This window comes from Mesoplodon densirostris, chromosome 4, assembly GCF_025265405.1.
Source record: "Mesoplodon densirostris isolate mMesDen1 chromosome 4, mMesDen1 primary haplotype, whole genome shotgun sequence".
NCBI lineage: Eukaryota > Metazoa > Chordata > Mammalia > Artiodactyla > Ziphiidae > Mesoplodon > Mesoplodon densirostris.
In genome coordinates, this window is record NC_082664.1 from 68,106,742 (window position 1) to 68,130,216 (window position 23,475).

Sequence of the window (23,475 nt, forward strand, 5' to 3'; positions counted from 1 at the left end):
GCTCTCTTGTGAATATTACTGTGAACAATGCCAGTGTTGTGAGCCACAGAGTTAAAACTGGCTCCTGGAGAGGGTGGAGAAAAGGGAACCCTCTTGCACTTTGGTGGGAATGTAAATTGATACAGCCACTATGGAGAACAGTATGGAGGTTCCTTAAAGAACTAATAATAGAATTACCATATGACCCAGCAACCCCACTACTGGGCATATACTCAGAGAAAACCATAATTCAAAAAGACACATGCACCCCCAATGTTCATTGCAGCACTATTTACAATAGCCAGGACACGGAAGCAAACTAAATGCCCATCAATGGACAAATGGATAAAGAAGATGTGGTACATATATACAATGGAATATTACTCAGCCATAAAAAGGAACGAAATTGGGTCATTTGTAGAGATGTGGATGCATCTAGAGACTGTCATACAGAGTGAAGTGAAGCAAAAATTGAGACACAGAAGTGGAGAACAAACATATGGACACCAAGGGGGGAAAGCGGCAGGGGGTGGGGGTGGCAGTGTGATGAACTGGGAGATTGGGATTGACATGTATACACTGATGTGTATAAAATGGATGACTAATAAGAAAAAAATTTAAAAAAAAACAACTGGCTCCTGTCCATTGGAATTAGTTCAAAAGACAAATGAGAATCACGCCTGCAAAAAAGAAATACATTCTGGTGCTAAAGTCAGCAGTGTGTAATCCTCTTGAGTCAGGATATAGTAACTTTATGTATCAATTTTTGAAACCCTCTGATCAGATAAATTTTTATTCCAAAGTGAAAAAAAAATAACACACTTTTTTCATCTACAATAGCACATTTCTTATTTGTTAGAGTCCCCATCCAGTGCTCACACTGTGCATTTTCTCCCCCTCTTCACCACAGCACACCAGCCATACTGGATACCTGAGGTTGTCCTGGACATAGGCTTTCACAGAGCTGGAAAAGGTTCAGAGCACAGCTAGAAAGATCATGGGGATGGAAAGGCCTTCCATGAAAGAAAGTCTAAAAATATCAGGTCTATAGTTTAGAAAAGGGAAGCCAGGAGGTGGGGAAGCATGACCTAAGTCTATTAGACAATAAAAACTTATTTGGGGGCTTCCCTGGTGGCGCAGTGGTTGAGAGTCCACCTGCCGATGCAGGGGACACGGGTTCGTGCCCCGGTCCGGGAAGATCCCACATGCCGCGGAGTGGCTAGGCCCGTGAGCCATGGCCGCTGAGCCTGCGTGTCCGGACCCTGTGCTCTGCAACAGGAGAGGTCACAACAGTGAGAGGCCCGCATACCGCAAAAAAATATATATATATATTTGGGGTGACCCTAAGATCATTTTCACCAAATCGCATAGAGTTAGAAACTCTACAGGACTTGGTGACTCAGAAGGATTTGGTGACTCAGCAGAACTTGGGTGAGGGGAGAGGTGAAACAGAAGGCTAAGGATGACACCCAGTCTCTGCCCTGAGGGATGGGATTGAAGAAAAGGCTTTATTCTAGACAGGGAGTTCAGAAAGAGGAACAAGTTTGGAATGGGGAAGAGAATGAGATTTTAGCTGTGCAGAGTGAAGGTACTCAAGGAAGATTTGGGAGAACACAAACAGAAGGCAGGAGAAATATAAGTCTGAATCTCAGGGAAAATAATCAGAGGGTAAAAATCTGAATTCATGAGTCATCAGCACATGGCTACAGGAGAAGCCATCGACAAGCACAGGATCATTCAGAGGAAAGGAGGAGAGTTAAAGATTGTCCCTTCTGCTCTGGGACCAGACTCACCGTCTCATGGGAGTTGTTTTAGGCTAAATAAAACATTAAACTCACTTACCTAGTGGGCATTAAAACATATGTAATACTAGTGAACATTTAAACTCTGTGACTTTTTTTGGCTCAAAGAATTTTACAAATAAAATTTTAAATCTATTTGTTATAAATAAATACAATTTTACAGTCCATAGTTTCCATAAGAGAACTTTGTTACTGTTACTCTCAAAAAACAAAATATAAAAAGGAAAACATTTGAAATTTGCAGATGCCACATGAATTATGGCATTATTGCTCCAGAAATAGTTATTTGAGGATGACATGAAAGACAACCTTCTCATTCTCCCCTAAAATGTCCCTTGGAAATCTTGTTAAAAGTCTACATGGCCCTAGAAGATAGGACTCTTCTTCCCAGGAATCTGCTCCTTCTTGTAACCATTTCTCATTTAATCTATTTAGGTCAATTTGTTTGTTTTTCTAGCTAAACATTTAGATATTTATCATTGAGGGAGTACAACGATGGTTACTAGTAACAACATCATGACCATTACTGAGTTTGAAGCATGTATCAGGCACCATTCTAGGAGCCATGAGCATTCTGCTCAGCAAGCCCATGAGGCAGGCATCGGCATTTCCATTTTACAAATGAAATGGAAGCTCAGCAAAGTTGAGCAACTTGCCCAAGGCACATCGTTGGTAGCAGAAAAGCAGAATTCAGTCCCTGATCTGTCTTTCATTAAAGCCCCTGCATGCTCTTTGCACTACTTCCCTAACTCATTTAGGGACTGATTTCATCACTGCATTATAAAAATACTAAAGATATTGTTATGATAATTAACAAAGTATTAGGTTGAACCACATGAAACTGTAAATATTTGGCCATTTTTGACCTACAAAAATGGGAATTCCATATGGTTTGACCTTATAAAAGCACATACACAGGTATTTGGGGGGAATGTCTGGAGCAGCAGTGTGAGTTTCTAAAGAAATTCCACACCCAATAGAAAGGGTAGAGGAGCACCAAATATGTCACTCAACTCATTAACAGAAAATACATGTTATGGCTAAAAGGGAGAAAGAATAAATAGAAAATATTTGAATTCGCAAGATAAGGGAACTGTTTAAAAGTTTGTTGTGAGGGGGGTAAGAAGAGAGGGAATTGGAGGAAGGTGGTCAAAAGGTACAAACATCCAGTTATTAGGCAAATAAGTACCAGGGATGTAATGTACAACATGACAACTATAGCCAACATTGCTGTATGATATATAGGAAAGTTAAGAGAGTAAATCCTAGGCGTTCTCATCACAAGGAGAAAATTTTTTTCCTTTCTTCTTCTTTTTTTATTGTATCTATATGAGAAGACAGATGTTAGCTAAATATACTGTAGTGATTATTTCACAATATATACAAATCAAACCATCATGTTCTATGTCTTAAACTAATACAGAGATGTATATCAATTATTTCTCAATAAAACTGGAAAAAAAATTTTTAAGTTTGTTGTGAAAGACAGTAATTTGTTAGTTTAAGTGAAACCTTATGTATCGACTATAGGTTAACCACCAAGAGTACTGTGAAACACAAGCTAATGAAACACACAAGTGTGAAATTTAAATGGTGTATAAACTAAAATATGTTTTCATCTATATGAGGGCATTAAGCAAATTTAAAATATTCTAATGGAATATCATTTTGGAAAAATGACAAAGCTGAACAATTGAAAGGGAGAACCCTTTAAGTGAGGCATAAAATATTAGAGATAAAAGGAAACAAAAATCAGTTATTTTAACCCTTTTGTTTTACTGTGGAGGAAACTACAGTTCAGGAAGATTATATTAGCAGGAGTTAAAACTCAGGTTCCTGACTTCCAGTCCAGGGCTCTTTGAAATAGATCAAAATAGCATGCTATATGAACACAATAATGTCCCTGTGTACTGCAACTGGCCATGGCATGTACTGCAGATGTAAGGAAACTTTCATAAGGCATAATTTTTATCCTGTAGCATGATGAGGTTGCTAAAAGTAAATATATTAAATATGTTTCATAACCATAAAATAAAAACACTATATAGGACTTCCCTGGTGGCGCAGTAGTTAAGAAACCACCTGCCAATGCAGGGAACACAGGTTCAAGCTCTGGTCCGGGAAGATCCCACATGCCGCAGAGCAACTAAGCCCATGTGCCACAACTACTGAGCCTGTGCTCTAGAGCCTGCAAGCCACAACTACCGAGCCCGTGTGCCACAACTACTGAAGTCCACACACCTAGAGCCCATGCTCCACAACAGGAGAAGCCACTGCAATGAGAAGCCCACACACCGTAACGAAGAGGAGCCCCCACTCACCGCAACTAGAGAAAGCCCTTGCGCAGCAACAAAGACCCAACGCAGCCAAAAATAAATAAAATTTAGAAAAATAAAATTAATAAAAACACTGTGAACTATAAATTTAACAGCATTACCTTTTCTTATTTAGCCCATTATTATTATGGTATAACAAGAACACTGCCTTCTCTCAAGATGTTTTTCTAATTGCTTTTGGATGTTGTTTTGCCTTTTAAAAGAGGAAGGCATTCTAAAAATAGGATGCTGTCAAAATGGTTTGAATTTCAAGAAAAAAATCTCACACCTGTTGGCTGAGAAACAGTTCAAAAGCATGACATTTAGAATATGTCTTTGGTACAAAATTCAGCTATAGATATCCACTGTTAAAAGATAGTTTGCCTCTAATTCAAAATATATAGCAGAAATCGGCTATCTTAATTATTTCCTTCATTTATGAAGTGGTATGTTCTTCTGGCCAAGCAAGTGTATTGTTATGTGCCTGTGCTTTGCTTTATTTCTCATTAGAGCATTTTTATAGCAATAGGAAAGGGTTGACTGCCATGGCTTATCATTCTCCCTATCTGGTACTTTCCTTGAAGATTCCTTTGAAACCCACCAATCCATCAATCAATCTGAGATTTACAGCTCAGAATTCATGATTTCAAGGAGAATAAATAAGTGATCCTGAAGGAGTCTCAAATTCACTAAAGAGATAGAAAGAGACAACCACTGGTAGAAGAATGAATGTATCTTTCAAATGACCAAGGAAACTCCAGCTCCCTCTTAGAAACCCCATGGAGAGGAGAAGCCCATCAGAGCTGCCTGGTCAATATCCCTGCTTTCAATGGAAGAATTTAGAATACTGGATGGAGTATGATGGCTTAACCATCAGCCAGAAGGGCTTATTGACATGCTATCTGGAATAGCAAGAATCACTCAAAGGTGTTCAGAAACTTGAAAAGCATCACTGAAAAAGAGAATTCATTTTCTACATACTGAATACAATCAAGTTGCCTCTCTCAAAGGGTTATGTGGATTCGTTCATTCGTGCAACAAGAATTTACTGAGCACCACCACATGCCAGGCACTATTCTAGGAGCTAAGGAAACATCAATGAACAAAATAGAAAGGAGGCAAGAATATACAGTGGAGAAAAGACAGCCTCTTCAATAAGTGGTGCTGGGAAAACTGGACAGCTACATGTAAAAGAATGAAATTAGAACACTCCCTAACACCATACACAAAAATAAACTCAAAATGGATTAAAGACCTAAATGTTAAGGCCAGATACTATCAAACTCTTACAGGAAAACATAGGCAGAACACTCTATGACACAAATCACAGAAAGATGTTTTTTGACCCACCTCCTAGAGAAATGGAAATAAAAACAAAAATAAACAAATGGGACCTAATGAAACTTAAAAGCTTGTGCACAGCAAAGGAAACCATAAACAAGACCAAAAGACAACCCTCAGAATGGGAGAAAATATTTGCAAATGAAGCAACTGACAAAGGATTAATCTCCAAGATTACAAGCAGCTCATGCAGTTCAATATCAAAAAAACAAACAACCCAATCCAAAAATGGGCAGAAGACCTAAATAGACATTTCTCCAAAGAAGATATACAGATTGCCAACAAACACATGAAAGAATGCTCAACATCATTTATCATTAGAGAAATGCAAGTCAAAACTACAATGAGATATCATCTCACACCGGTCAGAATGGCCATCATCAAAAAATCTAGAAACAATAAATGCTGGAGAGGGTGTGGAGAAAAGGGAACACTCTTGCACTGTTGGTGGGAATGTAAATTGATACAGCCACTATGGAGAACAGTATGGAAGTTCCTTAAAAAACTACAAATAGAACTACCATATGACCCAGCAATCCCACTACTGGGCATATACCCTGAGAAAACCATAATTCAAAAAGAGTCATGTACCAAAATGTTCATTGCAGCTCTTACAATAGCCAGGAGATGGAAGCAACCTAAGTGTCTATCATCAGATGAATGGATAAAGAAGATGTGGCACATATATACAATGGAATATTACTCACCCATAAAAAGAAATGAAATTGAGATATTTGTAGTGAGGTGGATGGACCTAGAGTCTGTCATACAGAGTGAAGTAAGTCAGAAAGAGAAAAACAAATACCGTATGCTAACACATATATATGGAATCTAAGAAAAAAAAAGGTCATGAAGAAACTAGGGGTAAGACGGGAAGAAAGACACAGACCTACTAGAGAATGGATTTGAGGATATGGGGAGGGGGAAGGGTAAGCTGTGACAAAGTGAGAGAGTGGCATGGACATATATACACTACCAAATGTAAAACAGATAGCTAGTGGGAAGCAGCCGCATAGCACAGGGAGATCAGCTTGGTGCTTTGTGACCACCTAGAGGGGTGGGATAGGGAGGGTGGGAGGGAGACGCAAGAGAGAAGACATATGGGAACATATGTATATGTATAACTGATTCACTTTGTTATAAAGCAGAAACTAACACACCATTGTAAAGCAATTATACTCCAATAAAGATGTTAAAAAAAATAGACAATAATCTCTGCCCTCGTGCAACTTGCTTTGTACTAAGGGGAGACAAACAATATGGTAAAATGTGTAGTTTGCAGATGATGATAAATGCCATGGAGAAAAATTAAGCAGGAAAAAGAAATTATGTGAGATAATATATGTGCCTTTAAAATATATTATAGCATTTAAAATATATTAAAGGGGTTTTCTTTCCATTAATAAAAGCTCTGAAAAGTATTTCAGGGGCTTCCCTGGTGGCACAGTGGTTGAGAATCTGCCTGCTAATGCAGGGGACACGGGTTCGAGCCCTGGTCTGGGAGGATCCCACATGCCGCGGAGCAATTAGGCCCGTGAGCCACAACTACTGAGCCTGCGCGTCTGGAGCTTGTGCTCTGCAACAAGAGAGGCCGCGATAGTGAGAGGCCCGCGCACCGCGATGAAGAGTGGCCCCTGCTTGCCACAACTAGAGAAAGCCCTCGCACAGAAACGAAGACCCAACACAGCAAAAATTAATTAATTAATTAATAAACTCCTACCCCCAACATCTTTAAAAAAAAAAAGTATTTCATTGGTTTCAGGGTTGAAGTTGAGAAATTAAATTTCTTCTTGGGGGAGTAATAATCTTACCCCACTACCTGTGGATAGTGAAATAATAATAACTTTTATTTATCAAATGCCTGCTCTGTGCTAGTAACTTTACATAAAAATACTTCATGTCATTCTGTAAAATGGATATTCTCCTCATTTTACATATGGGGAAAATGACACTCTAAGACAAAATCACAGATCTTATCATCTTATGTTAGAGCTGATTCAAATGTAAATATGCCCGGCTCCAAAACCCACCCTGCCAGGCTCTGTTCTTGTTTACTGTTTAGGTTTAGGGTGTCAGGAGATCAAACGAGTCAAAAGGGAAGCAAGCTATTGCTCCCTTCTTGGGACCATCCACCCCTGCCCAGCTCCCCCACCACTAATCTCCTGCACAGAGAATATCAGTCTACATACATATGTGTACATTGTTGGATTTTAGGATTCCAAAATCCAGAATAGAGATCTCTCATTTGGTACAAGCCATTGCAAAAATTCACTTTAAATTGGTAATGTGGCCTTTCCACCACCACTTGAGATTCTAGAGTATCTCTGAAAAGGAGCATTTTGTTTTCCCCTCAAATTGGTTGACAGCACTCATTTTACTACTTCGTATTTGGGTATTAAGCATAAGTAGTAATTACAAAAGGATGGAGTTAAGATTTAGCATCTGAGAACCAGAAAAAAACATCATGCCAGAGACCATGATTTTTGTTATTTTCTTAAAGAAAATATTTTTTTAAATTAAAACAAAATATATGGGTTTATTCACCTTCACAACAAAAAAAACTAATAATACTAACCAGAGCAAGGACCAAAAGGAAAAACCCTCTAAGTAAAAAATAACATGGTGAAACATGTCTCTTCTTAAGCTCGTTACGTTATCTTTTTCTTGGTCCTCTGCCTCTTAGCGTATTCATTTTCAGTTTAGTCAAAATTCAAATGCTTAAAAATCATGTTATCAATTATTTAATAATAAATTAGTGAAAACTGTAATATTTTAATTCACCACTCTGATTCTTTATTAGTTCTCTGAGCAATCATGCCTGTTTTGTGGTTGTTTTTATTTTTTACCATTATTTTCAGGTCTGTCCTTTCTTTTCAAGCAGCTGCTCTTCTGAGATAGATATTCTCAGTGTTCTATAAGCTGCGTGCCACTCCTAGCCAAGGCTGAAGAAATGTGTTTCTCTCTGGAGCCTTGCTGTGATGCCTACCTTCTCACCATCCCCTCCCCCCATTTTTATTTATTTTTAATTGAAAATGCAATGTAGTAAGAACACTGAAGGACAAAAATTTTTAACTACATTTGTACACCTGTTTTAATTTTGCATGTATCCTTCTACCACATAAGGCCCTGTTATTTTGGTAATTTCTAGTTGATGCCCCACATAGATTGCCTGGAAGAGTGACTAATATGCGTTTTACACTCCTTCTCTTTTAATTCACAGCAAAACAAAAAACAGGTTAAATACAGTGCAATATTTGAATTAAATATTTAAAGCTAAATGTAAGCAGATTACTTCACAAGGGGAGCTGAAGTGTCATTTGGTTTTAGATGGGCTATTTTTATGCTAATATAATGGGAATAAACAGTAGCAGGGAAGATGGGGGCCTGGGGGGCTGCTGGTGGGGAGGATTTTGGTGGATTCACAGCTATCCCAGAAGGTTTCAGTGATTGGAGACTGGTGGGATAGAAACAAAGGATGAGCACTAAGAACTGAAAAAGCTGAGAGTGGGTGGGAAACAAAGATTTTGAGTGGGCCAGAAAAAGTAATGAGTTATTTAAGAAAAAACATTTAAATCAAGGAATTGAATGAAAAGAATAGAAGATGAGATGGCAGCCCCAGATATACCTGGAGCCCCATCTCAGAGTACCTCTAGAGCAAGGGAAGAACTAATCAGAATTGTCTATAAGCAGAGCCCAGACAACAGTGTTAAATCTATGACAAGCTCTCCAAGTAATATACATGTGCTTGCCTTTGGCTGTCCTAATTTATAAAGTGTCTCTTCAGCACATGATCTTGCACATGGTAGACATTTGACACATCTGTTGATTGTTGACTGCTGATGAAATTATCTGAAACAGCTGGCTTTACAGCTTGTACAGTGGTGGACATAGTGGGCATTAGGATTGTTACAGGGTACAGAGTAAAGCTGTGAGTCCTTGGGGCTTGATCCTTAGAGAAGACTCCATCTCTAAGATGTGACAAAAGCCCCTCATGGATTTGTCAGGTCCTTGTTTACTGTCACACAGCCAAAAAAAAAAAAAAAAATTAACCTTTTTCCAGTGCAGCAAATACCATCATTCATGTTAATTCTCTAACATTTCTCTGCACATCTGTAGATTAATACAGTATCTTTTCACTGTGACATGATGGGTGAGAATGCTTCACCTACTATAAGGTCCAGGAGTCTGTCACCAGCATCTCATTATTATAAGTAGTAATGGCAGATCTGGACTTATGAACATTAACATTAGCATTGCTGGAGAAGGGTTCATTATAAATATTGACTGCAATTCCCTTTTTAACTAAAAAAAAGTGAACTCTTCCTACAGTAATATAATCTCAAATTATAGGCCCCTAGCCTCCTGGAAAGAAAGAATAGAGGGAAAAAAACAGTGCTAAAAAAATACCCAGTCAGCATAAAAATGTTGTGTAATTTAAATAAAGTTAAACAAAGCAGGGGATAAAAGTAATCAAGTAGTAAACAAAGGGTGGGAAAATTAAGACAAACAATGAACCAACAGGATGGTTAATTAGCTTGCTTTGCAAAGAACATTTGATTTCTCCCCTGAAAGCAGTGGTGGTGACAAATAAGCCTGACCTATCAAATATCTTCAGGTACAATGTAATATGTCCCCCCATTGCCTATAAAAGAAATGCCACTGAACTACTGTGCGTGGTGGTGAATTACCATGGATGCTTCTAAATTACTATGCATGGCATCTTTTCTCTGGGTTGTTTGACAATGGTCCTTCTGTGTTTTTTAAGCTCTATAATTGCCAGTTGAATTATTCCAGAATAGCAGTCTCAAACTCAAATACCCACAGGGTTCAAGCAGCAGCAGTGGGGGTAAATGGATGGGAGTAGCGGGGAGACCGTGATGAACTGGAGAATACTGCTCCATCTAAGGCAGTCAACTCTTGCCAAGTGAGCCACATCATCTAATTCTTAAAGAGAAGCTTAAAACTCAGATTTGTGTGTCAATTTTTTATATCAAAAGGGCCATACAGAACTGGCTAGGTAACTTGCAGGGTCCAGTGTAAAATAAAAATGAAGAACCCCTTGCTCAAAAATTACTAAGAATTGCAAGCTGGCAATAGCAGAGCATTAAACCAAGTGTGGACCCCTCTCAGCGCAGGGCCCTATGCTGCAACATAGGTTGCCAGCCCACGAAGCCTGCCCTGCAGCTATACAAAACAAGCTCAGGAATCACCCAGTTTGAGACCCTGCTCTAAAGGTTCTGCATTCTCTTCCCACTTCCCCTTGTGACTCAAAGCAAACAAATGCAAGATGGCTGGAAGAGTTTGGAGCATGGCCTACAGCTAAAGAACAGAGAAAAACATGGCTGGTGGCTTACAAGGGAAAAAGTCTCTCCTTTGTCTTCACCAAGTCTTAAAACCAACTGGAGGATTCAGCTGTTGATAGTTATGTGCTTGTGGAAGTGAAATCTTCAGCCCTATTAATTCGAAATACCTAGAAGTCTGTTGCTATAGCCAAAGTCCTATAAAAAGTGATACTCCCCTGAAAAACTTTCCCATTCATGGTCCATCTATAGAGTTGGGTATGTGCAATTGCCATCAAAGAGGAACAGTCAATCCACAAGTGATTGTCACAAGTCAGACATCCTTCACACACGCGTGTCAAGGATAAAAAATTTCATGAAAATACAGTCATAGTTTTGAGGGGCTTCCCTGGTGGTCCAGTGGTAAAGAATCCATCTTCCAATGCAGGAGACGCAGGTTTGATCCCTGGTCAGGGAACTAAGATCCCACATGTTGCAGGGCAACTAAGCCCACGTGCCACAACTATTGAGCTTATGCACCTCAAAATGCACCGCATGCCGCAAACTACAGAGCCCACGTGCCCTGGAGCCCACACGCCACAACTACAGAGAGAAAACCCACACGCCACAACTAGAGAGAAGTCCGCACGCCGTCGCAACTAGAGAGAAACCCGAGCAGACCACGCTCTGTAACAAAAAGATCCAGCATGCCTCAACAAAGATCCCGAGTGCTGCAACTAAGACCCAAGGCAGCCAAAAAACAAAAACAAATAAGGAAAATAAATAAATAACATTTAAAAAATAATAATCATAGTTTTGTTTTTTGTTCATGTTTATGTATTTATTTAATTTTTTGGCTATGTCAGGTCTTCATTGTGGCACATGGGCTTCTCTCTAGATGCGGCGCATGGGCTCCGTAGTTGTGGCACACAGGCTCCAGAGCACGTGGGCTCGGTAGTTGCAGATCACGGGCTTAGTTGCCCCACAACATGTGGGATCTTAGTTCCCCAACCAGGGATCGAACCCACGTCCCCTGCATTGTAAGACAGACTCTACCACTGGACCACCAGGGAAGTCCCACAATCATAGTTTTGAATACATTAGTTAATATGATTGTTTAGACAAATGCTTCCCATTTAAAGTGATGTTTGTAAGGCATACTAGGGTGAATAAACAGGCTGCTTGTAGCCGGAGGTGACTGGCACATACCTCTACCAGCAGGCTAGCTGGAATGTTCCATTTAGAGGGCTTACTGGACAGTTTTTAAAGATTAAAAATATCTTTCAGGGCTTCCCTGGTGGCGCAGTGGTTGAGAGTCCGCCTGCCGATGCAGGGGACACTGGTTCGTGCCCTGGTCCAGGAGGATCCCACATGCCGTGAAGTGGCTGGGCCTGCGCATCCAGAGCCTGTGCTCCGCAACGGGAGGGGCCACAACAGTGAGAGGCACGCATACCAAAAAAAAAAAAAAAAAATCTTTCATAAAAATGAAAAAAACTCCTTAAACTGATCTGTCATATACATTTCATATTTCCGTATGTCAGGTTTATGTCAATTGAGACAGACATGTGCCTTTTGTTTAATTACAATTATACTTTTCAGAATAGCTTAATACCAACAAAATGCTAATCACCAAATTGGCTTTGTTCACACCCAGCAGATTCTAATCCAAACTCAAGAAGAAAAAAACCAAAGCTACTTGACTCCACCAAAGCCAAAGTGATGGAGATGCTCTATGGAAATCAAGCAAAAATCACAGGGCTTAAGCCTGTCAAGGTAGAAAAATGAAAACAACTCCAGGATCTTTAAAAAGTTTGGACTGAACTATTCTGCTAGTTCACACCGCTCCCCTTTTTTTTTCATTTTCATTTAACATTGTATTTCCTCTTTCCTAGTCTGATGTGCCCACAGTTTATTTTTCTTTGCTGACTGGAACAAAATAGTTTTTATTTTTTAATTTGTATTGAAAGTTTGATATAAGAAAATTCTAGATGCTCAACCTCTTTCCCGCACTTATCTCTTGCTTACAGTGAACCTCTTTTCAATGAATATCTAATGAAGGTAGCTGTTAAATAAAAATGAATGTTATATAAAAAAGTAAGGGGCTTCCCCGGTGGCGCAGTGGTTGAGAGTCCGCCTGCCTATGCAGGGGACATGGGTTTGTGCCCTGGTCCGGGAGGATCCCACGTGCCGCGGAGCGGCTGGGCCCGTGAGCCATGGCCGCTGAGCCTGCACGTCTGCAACGGGAGAGGCCACAGCAGTGAGAGGCCCACGTACCGCAAAAAAAAGAAAAAAAAAAAAGCAAGAAAAAAACCAAACCTGTTATTCAATGCAGCGATTTTACCTCCACATGTAGACCATATATGCATATGTGCAGAGATAATGGGTGTATCTCTGGAATAGAAGTAAATGGAAATAGTATTACAGTATCAAAGAGAATAAATTATTCCACTGTAAATTTATCTGTTTATTTTTATCTCCACACCACCACCCCTGCCGCTAGAATGCAGTGGGGTAAGAGATCTGCATGTCTTGTTCCACTGCTATGTTCCTGACATTGCCTGGCACATAGTAGATACTCAATAAATAGGTGTTAAACTGAATTCAATACATAGGATCAAAACAAGTTATCATTCCCTGATTCTAGGATTGGAAATAGAAGGAAACCTGAGACATGTAGCAGGACTACCAACTTCCCTAACTTCCACTGGCTTTTTTATTCCCTAAATAGAACCTAACTCCTGTGGTCACTGCACCCAGCAACTCCGTTGCTTTCTGGTCAGCCTCTAATTCCTGTAGCTCATGCAGACACGAGCTTGGACCTCCTTGAAACAGGCTGGGACAAAGATTGACTTCTTCCCAGAACCTAGTAATGGCTAATGAGCTCTGTAGAATAATGTTTCTAAGTATTCATCATACCGGAATCAATATCAATGTGCTGTCAGTGTGTGCATTAGTCCCACAGTCAAACAAAGAACAGCCCTTACGGCCCAATAATGACACTGGGCGTGGATAGCTGGGGATGGGCAAGATGATGCAGAGATGACTATAGCAGCCCTCCTCAAACACAAGGCTTCCAGGATGTTGCACAAGACGGTCATTCTTGTACTTTGTCAGAGGTAGGCAGCATTTAGATTCAGCCACTGATAATACTCAGCAAAATAACTCTCTTTTATCTTCCTAACCCATGAGATGGATTACACCTTCCTGACTGTAAGAGAAGTCTACTCGTCTATTCCTTGCTGGTGTTGGCAAGGAATTCAAACGTCTTCAAGTTAGCAGAGCACTACATACGTAGCTGGTAAGACAGGTACAACAGACTTGAATCATTACTGACTCAGGTAAGACCTGCTTTTATTATAACTCCATCAGGCCCACACTCATTCGTGTAGCATTTCCCATACTCAGATCCCGCTAGAAAGATATGTCAAGCAAGGGTACTGGCAAAAGGTCTGAGCATCAAGTCTGCATTACTTTAATCTCTGGGATCAGAGTAGGATCTGACCAAGATTCATGCTCATCCCTGTAGTAAAATGGATCTTAGTGCTGTACATGAGATTTCATTCTATGTGTGAAATCTGATTTTCCAATTACAGTGAGAAGGGTGGGGTGAGTTTGATAGAGTAAAGATGACTGCTCTTATGGTATACACAGTTAAGATGTTATAAAACTAAGATGACTGTGGGTAAGCAGGTGGGCATCACAGTCAAATCACATTGATTTGGAATCCTGGTCTAATAACTTATTAACTATGTGACCTTAGCCAAATTTGTAACCTGGCTAAAACTTAGTTTCTGTAAAATGTAAATAATAATAACTTAATCCTATAAAATGAGATTGTTACTCTCTATCTCATAATGTCATTATAAGGGCTGAATAAGTTACATACAATGTTTAGTCCAGTGCCAATACATAATAAGAATTGAATAAATAAGAGCTGTGGTTGTTACTATGATTTTTCTTTTTATCACCCCACCATGGCCTAGTTATCTACAAAGAATTAACTTCTTTGTACCTTTGTAATTCAGTGAAGAAAGCCATAACCAAAAGCATGGAGGAAGTTAGTTTCTTGTCAGGCTTCCATGGTCTAATCTTGGCCACACAATAAATATGATCTTAATGATCTTTCACTAATCACTGTGAAACAAAATTCTCTAAATTCTAGAAAGTTTCAGTGAAACACCACAAAATGCAGCCATAGAGCAATCTCTCCCTTCCCCCAGACACACGCACACCCCATCCACCCCTTGGGGATATATTAAACTAAGACAACTGAAATAGCCTTAGCCAGTAATTAAGACACAGCTAATCAGAGAGCAGCACAGGCTGTGGCTCTCTGCAAAGAAACCGAGCACCCAGGATGACAGCTCCCGTTACTAGGGCTTTGTTCTCCTAGAGCAAAAAGAGCACAAAAGCATAAAGTTGGGGAACTGCAAAAGCATTTTGAACATTTGCAGACGTGAGGAGAGATCACAGGCCCTCTAAACTAGAAGGAGATTCTACCAAATAACTGCGTCAGCCCACACCCTCCAGCGCCTTCCCCACCCTCAAAGCATGACTCCACTTTTCCTATCATTGCCTTTAAGGAATCTGGCTTCTGCGACTTCCAGTAATGGTACAAATCACCCATGATGAAGCAGCTGAGAGCACTGTTAGACAAAAGAAACAAAAATTAAGCAAATAGGAAACTCCTTAAAATGCTGCCTTTGGTTATTTTTATTCCTAGCAATTTATGTTACCAAAGCAAGTCTTTCTTCATTGCTTTTCCTTGCAAGTAATACTTTAAATGAATTCCAATGGCCACTGAGTGATTTTCTCCAGACCCATAATCTAGCCACTAGATGCACTTTCCCCTCCCCCATCACCATCTAGCACTCCTCCCTGTCACCTTAGAGCTTCTGACTTAGCTGTATTCACACCCAGAAGTCCCAGCAGAGCTTTCTGTTCACATTTTACGACATAAAAAAAGCAGGCAATGAAACCATGCTCCTAAGTGCCTGCGATAAAGCCAGCCAGGCTGAGCTGACCTCTCCCATCCCAAACAGCTGCATGTCAGGCACATAAACTTAAAGGACCAAGAGCAGCATGTGTGTGATGTGTATAAACAAACTAATTAAATCCAAGGTCTTTCATCCCAGCTAGCACCTAATGGGACCAATAGGCTCGACTCTGTGCAAAAAAAGCCACAAAACAACAAAAAAAACAAATCACTCCAAGCTAGCAAGAGGTATTGCTTTTCCTGCTTCCTGTGATACATCTCTTTTAGGCTCAATAAACAGCCTCAAAGAAGAGGAACTCAAGGGTTGCCATTCATTCCTGTACGACTTTTCAAATAAAAACTATCAGCTTGGCAGCACTGAGCCAAAGACCACTCCCTGATCCCAAGTGGACACACTGATCAATTGGACTGACATGCGCCTCCTCCTTTCCTTCCCTTAGTAGCAATCAGCAGCACCGGGGAAATCCATTGCCCAAAACAAAAGGCAACTCACTGCTCCTTATCTGATAATGTCAGGTCATATTTTTTAGGAAAAAAAAAAATAATGAAGAGGCCTAAAGACAGAGCTAGGAGTTGAAATAAGCACCATACGTGTTTACATAGAGTTTCAGAATTGAGTTGAGGTTATGATTGAGCCCAGAGATCTGTATTTGCCACAATCACTGAGGACTCTGCTATTTATTCATCTTATCAGATTCTGGTTAAAGTTAAGCAAGAGGTAGCAACACCACTGCCACTTGCAGAGGCTCTCCATAGGGTTACCCTTCACTGCAACTGCCGCAGAGAGGAGACTTGTTACAAGTCAGCCTGCAGATAACTCCAGCTATTTTGAGGACTAGCTAGAGATGAAAAAATACTGTGGCAGTCTTTCAACTAATTATGAAGGACACGGGTCGAAGGACTATCATATAAATCAATAGGCTCAAGTAATTTCATTTTGTTTGGGTCTCTATGTTTTTAAAAAATTCTGTCTTGAACATTCAAGAGATCCCCTTTCACATCAGGGTTATGTCAAATGCTTATTCAGCATTCATTCCTTGCCATGAAGAAACTGAAACCCAACCGAGGTAAATACTGAATTTCATACTGTAAATCACCTAATATTTCATAAATCACAAGAACAAATAGGGGACCAATGAGCTCTCCCCATAAAAAAGAAATAGATATCTTTACAATCTTTAAATACTGTGAACTGCTCAATTTAGAGCCTATTTGGGGTTTTGCAATAGAAAAATATCTTATGTTTATGAAAAATTCCATAAGAACACTAAAAATAACAGGCAGAGATAGAACAAGAATAATTCCACATATTTTGATCCCTCTGTGACTCTTATAGGCCTTTGTCTTAACCCAGCAGCCTGAAAACAGATTTAGGTAAAACAGCCCTTCTTTCCCTAGTCCATTTTAAGCAGACAACATCCCCCCATCACCGCCTTAGCAGACACCGACTAACCAAGAAAACAGCCATAAAATTAAGGCCCAGACATTTAACACTCACCATCTCCTGCTCCCACCGCCTTCTTTTGATGTTTACAGCACATCTGTAGGATGCAATACTAGGAGATGCCTTGTTTGACCTGCTGCATGATGCTGTGACATCAGTTCAGATGATGCAGCTCATTATGGGAAAGACTGCTGTTGCTATGGCAACTGGGATGTGCTAGGAATCCTTGCTGCATTTCCAGTGGAGCCTGAGACAATACGGAAGCCCTGTAAGAAACAGACAATATGCAAAATTTAGATCAAAGGAAGAGGATCCCTCATTGGGCTAAAATCCATAGGTTTAAAAGGGATTTCCCTGAAGTCATTTTGGAAAAAATAAAAATTACCTCCTACTTTGCTGTTACACACTTAGAAAAAGTGGGGGGATGGAATGAGATTTGGTGCTAAAACAAATAAAAACTCAAATGGACAATGTTTCTCTGTTAGGCAATTTGATTACTTTTTCCTCTCTGGACAGCATTTCAATTACTTTTTTTAAAAGTTACTAAAAAGAATTTTTCTCATTTGTCAAAGACCAAAAGAACAGAAAAAAAAATTAAAAATGGAATATAAACAGCTGAGAAAGTGACTCTAATTCTAAAGAAAATAGGCTTTAATTCTCAGAATATGGACAAACTCCTACCAACAAAGTCTATCCTAATCATTTCCACTGATGGACACCAACCCAGACACATGACACGTGACACAGAACCTTCTCATGCAGACTAGCCCCAGCTCTCACTTGAGCATTGGATAGGCACATGGAAGGAGGTTTAGAATCTAGGAGGCACACCACATCACCTTCAACTTCTCGGGCCCCTTCCCTTGACATGCAGAGAACCCCTACCACTCAGGGACAAAAGGCAAGAGTCTTTTTCTGGGACCAAACCTTGTAGCTGGAACAAATGGCAGACCTGCTAGAAACTTCCTAAATCATTGGCATTCCAAACATCGGGGTTCTGTTTTCCTCTCTATGGGGCAATGAGACACACAGGAGAAAATTACTCACACCCCTCCCCCCACAAAAGCTGAAACTGCGTGAAAAGCCACATTTAGATAAGACATAGTGAGGTATTTCTGTAGTTCCTAAAAGAAAAGCAAATCTAAAGCAATCATTTCTTTCCACTCCTGAGCAGAAACAAACATTATGTGATGCGAACTGGGGAGAAGGAGACATGGACAAAGCAGCCATCTCTTGCATATTTAATACTCTCAGACCATGGATAGAGAGAGAATCAAGCTGACCGACATACATCCACTCTATCTGCACAACTCTGGGGAAGAACAACATTCTAAAACCCCCAAATCTGATGAGACAATTATGTCGTCCCCTCCTACTTGAGATTTTAAATGGCATTGTTAACCAGCAGCATGGGGGATGGGGAGATGAAATAGCAGAAGGAATTCAGGCAGTGGCTTGGTAAATAGGCGCTGATAAAATGCCTGAAAGATGCCAAGATCCTAGCAGGGTGCACCATCAGCTATGCACAGAGCATCCCCTCCCTGATGCAAAGCCAGGATTATTCTTGCTTCACCTAATGAGGAATTGGGAGGCCAAGAGCAAGATGTGAACCTGCCTGCTCAAGTCATCCATGCTCTCAGTCATGGGTAGAGCCTGACTCCCACCCTTTATCTTAGGCCACATGCCACACCAAGGGAAGTAACAGGCAGCCACTCCAGTGCAAAGAGCACCGATCTGGGATTCAGGAAACCCAAGTGTTAATGCCAGTTCCTCAAGTGAGCATCTGTGTAACATCAGGTCAATCAATTAACCTCTCTGGGCCTCAAGTTTTCCATCTGCAGAGATGATGGATTTAGCTAATAACCATGGTTTTCAAGTTTTTTGTTAGTAGTGGAACCCTATCTTCTAATGATACAGACCAAAGCTGGGCTGCCCTGGTTGAGAGGGTATAAGAAGCCCAGAGCCAAGTTTGACAAGCTCTTCTCAACCCCATCCCCCATCTCACCTGCTATGATCTGACCTCTGAAGGCACTCTGATGAAACCCTCAGCCACTGGGGAAGATGGAGTGAAAGTCATGGCTCTATGACAATATTATCAGCCTTTCCATAACTGAAATCCACGGTTCTATAAAAGGGAGAGAAGAGGGTGGGATCAGGTGTTCCAGACTTGAATATGGCTTCTCAGTATGAGTTTCCTTTGCCAGAAAAAAGTCATTGGTTTGGTGGGAAAGGATGGATGTCTCATCAAATCTGAGGCCAAGTCAGACTTTTAACAACCTGAAGTGGCTGAATTACTGGCCCCCAAAATGGCCTGGATTGGCTTAAAAAGTGGACCCATAAAGCAGAAGCAAGTCATGAAGTATTTTCTTGCTGTGTGAATGGGGCTGTAGTAATTCACCTTGCATTTCCCAATGGCCTTTCTCACTACCCCCAAATCCTCAATTTGTGGTGTTGTTTTGAGGACTGCATGCGCTAATGTTTACAAAAGCATTTGGAAACCAAAAGTGTCAGAAACATTGAACCTTTGTTAATATTGTCGTTAACAGCCCACTCACCCCAGTCAGGGGAGGCTATTTAGCTCTCGCCTGTAGGTCCAGTAAGATTCTGGACTCTGGAATAAGATGGTTAGGAAATGGCTTACAAAGTCTGCACAGCTACCAATGCGGGCTTACCCCTCACTACTCACTTCAGGGAAGGTAATGGACAAGGGGTCCTCCCAGGGGACAGAGCCAGGGCCATGGGCAGAATGGATAAACAGCTCCTCTTGGAGAACAGAGTCAGGGCCATACCAAGGAAACTCTCCTACTTCCAGGTGGCCATTCTTACTAGCCAAGGGTCATTTCTACCCTAAGCAATGTTACTTGGCTATACTGTTGACATTTTATTATTTTCAGGTTTCCAGGAGAACAGAGCTACAGAATTAACCAAAGGTCGAAATCTTATGCAGAAGGAGAAGGGGTTTAGTTAATCCTTTACCAACAATGTCCACTTCTGGAATTCCGGCTTCAAAATTGACCTTCATTCACAAAATATACAAGTACTCAAGCACTCTAACCACAGGCCTACATGACCATATACCCATGCTGGCTGTAGATGCTGTTTTAATCAGTACACTATATACTTTCTAAGAACATGTGTTGGCCAAAAATATTTGGACACCAAATTACAGTGGTCATGTGTGGCTCTTACTGTTGTCAAACGCACACCATCCCTTCTACTTTTTTTAGATAACCGTGCAGATATTATTATTAATCATGGGTGATCAGAATAGAAGTTGCAACCATAATATTAATAATAAGCTCAGTTATTATTGTAGTTAGCTAATGTTTGGATTTATTATTTCCTCTCAGACATTACCTCTTCCACATTCTAACTTATATGCTTTGGGTGGGAATCCAACCAAGGAATGCAGAATGCCACTCAGTCTTAAGCCAATAAGCTTGTTCCATCCCCAGACATACAGAAATTAGTTCAGAGATGATATGAGACCCCACTGAAGCCAATAAGATACAGTGAGACATTGTAAAGAAATCACTGTGGCTCCTGGTTTTGAAAGGGTGTCAAATCTGAAGTAGCTCATCCATTTTGTATTCATGAGTGAAGAACCTGTCTAAGCCAACAGAGGGAGGGCTGAGCTGAGTTGAGAGAAAAGAAACTGAGTTCTGATGACACTGCTTGGGCCAGAAATCAGCCCTACTCTGACTCTGTAGGTTATAAGAGCCAAAAAGCCCCTTTTCTGCTTCAGCCAGTATGTTTTGGGGTTTCAGTCACAGTAAACAGAGCCCTAACTGATCCAATCATTGAAGAAACTGTGTAAGGCATAAAGTGGCACCATTAGCATGAAGCATACTTGGAAGGAAAAAAAAAAAAAACTTGGGCTCTGGAATGGTGCATGAGACTGAACAGTGAGACCCCTCAAAGGGTTAGGGTCAGGGCCAGAGCTGGCAAGACCCCCTCACAAGGAAGGTGCAATGCATTATTCATCTTTTCTCCTGGACATTCCCAGACTTGACAGTGACTCCAATCAGCTTAAGCCCCATTCCTCTGTCCTTTCCCAGGCAAAATTCCCATCAGCAAAGGCCAAAAAGCCTCCAAAAGCCCAGGGAGGATAGATTAGTTCCTGAATGAACACCTCGATTTGGAACCTGAAGCAAACCTTGGGGTGATTTTCGCCAAAGAAACTGGCCCCAACCTGTTCAAAGGTCTCCCTGTCATCTTCTGAATTTAAGATTTTCTCTTGCCCAACTTTAGAGTTAATATGGTTTGCTGCTTCACTAGATTTAACGCCAAACAAAAACATTTGACATAAAACCAAGTGGCTTTAATGTGCTGGTGGAAGTCCAGTTGTGCTGAGTTATATAGGTAAAGGAAATACCTATATATGTCAGAACCAACATATGATGAGGGTTTATGTGCTGTTTAAATTTTGCAGTGGCATTTCTGGGCTTTCCTGTTGTAGTACTCAATTTTTTCATAGGTCTTAATCTTATCTACTCAAGTAAACAGCTCTTTAGGGTACTACCAAGGTCTTGTGCTACTTTTGATTCCCCCATAACCTTTAGCGCACTCCTAGGCATAAGTAATCCCCTAACAAGTCCTTCTTAATTTCTTTTTTGTTAAAGTAACGTCGTTTCCATTCCAGGCAAATAAAAATTTCCTAACAGCTTTCTCCTTATCACAGCAGAGTTTGAAATGTTATAAGATTTTACTAAGGCTTACATGTGTAAATCTTTTCCCCTTCCTTTTGCTGCCTAAAATAACAAAAAGTAACTTGCTACTAAGAAAATCTGACCAAAAATGATAACGTAAGCCAGCAAACATTTAATATGTGTCATCAGAGACAGAAGGAATAGTGATCCTGATACCCGTTTCAAGTTATTTACAACTGAGTCTTTTAATTAACATAGCATTTTCAGCCCACACGGTCTTTTAAAAAACTAGATTCCTCCCCTTACCTGAGAAAAATCATGAATAAAATAACTAATCCTCATTTACATTAAAATAACTAACCCTGCAGAAGCATAATGCATTCTAGAAAGATGGAGTTTCCCGAGATAACTTTAGTTAGAAAAAGTGATTCTTTTCTATGGAAAAGAAACAAATTACATCATACCTTCATATGTAAAATTCCTACAGTAAATAATACGTTAAAGGGCTCACTAAATCAAAGTTACAAGTAGCTCTGATAAAAGAGATTTGTTTTACAAGGTACAAACATTTTTTTAAGTGAATAATCCAATTTAGCAAATGTACTCTTAAAAATCAGCTCTATATAAAGTACAGAGTTACACACCATTGGTAAAGTTATCTTCATTGGCTAGAGTGCTATGAAACAAACAAGAGAGCTGAAATGTTCAGCCGATTACAAGTATCCATTTTACTTTACATCTAACTGAGTCGTTATATCAGGCTGCCTTATATTCCATTAACTGGATGCATGTCTATCATGGAAACAACTTCAAGCATCTTCAGGGCAAAGACTAAGTCTTCCAGAGCAGAGTAGTTTGTGTAGCAAACACTTGTTGTGTACATTGCCTAGTAAATGCTTCTTTACATGAGTTTGTCAAACTCAGAGACTTGATCCTGGCCAGCTAAAGACATGCAATTAGAAACTCCCAAACCACCAGTCAAACACAAATATACATGCATATAAACACATACACATATAGATTTAAAAACATAGGTGAGAATGAGTTTTTGCACATAATACCAATATTTCCCTCTTATTCTAGCCAGTGATAACATTTTACTTTTAAATGTACTAATTTACTGCTGGTTTAAACATTCTATCAAAATGTATTTATTGTAAAAACATTTCACCATAATACAAAATATTATTGCTTCATGGAATTCTTTTGAAAAAGATTACACAGACACAAACATAAAAGTAAATCTAAAATATTCGTAAGTATACATGTCACAAAAAGAACATATACCATAATAAATACACTGAGATAACATACAAAACAATAAAGTCAAGTAATAAAAGCATTGCTTTACCTAGCTCTATGTTTATAGTGTTTGCTCGGTGCTATGGACTGAATATGTGTATTCCCCCAGAATTCACATGCTGAAATCCTAACCCCCAAGGTAATGGTATCAGGAAATGGAACTTTTGAGACGTGACCAGGTGATGAAGGTGGATCGCTCATAAATGGGATTAGCGCCCTTACAAAAGAGGCCCCAAAATGCTCCCTTGACCTCTTTTACCATATGAGGACAAAGCAAAGAACATTGTCTATGAACCAAAAAGTGGGTTCTCACCAAACACAGAATCTTCCAGCCCCTTGATCTTGGACTTCCCAGACTCCACAACTGT

At 40.0% G+C, this 23,475-nt stretch overlaps 1 protein-coding gene across 2 annotated transcripts in view; it reads right to left on the reverse strand.

Moving 5' to 3' along the window:
- AKAP6 (A-kinase anchoring protein 6) overlaps window positions 1-19,208 on the reverse strand; it is a 499,176-nt gene extending 479,968 nt beyond the window's left edge. For both annotated transcript variants that reach the window (XM_060096326.1, XM_060096325.1), the window contains exons 1-2: window positions 19,162-19,208; window positions 17,211-17,422 (exon numbers count right to left, since the gene is read on the reverse strand). The gene's annotated coding sequence lies outside the window, so the exon portion shown is untranslated. The remainder of the gene's footprint in view (window positions 1-17,210; window positions 17,423-19,161) is intronic.
- Between the last annotated feature and the right edge of the window lie 4,267 nt (window positions 19,209-23,475).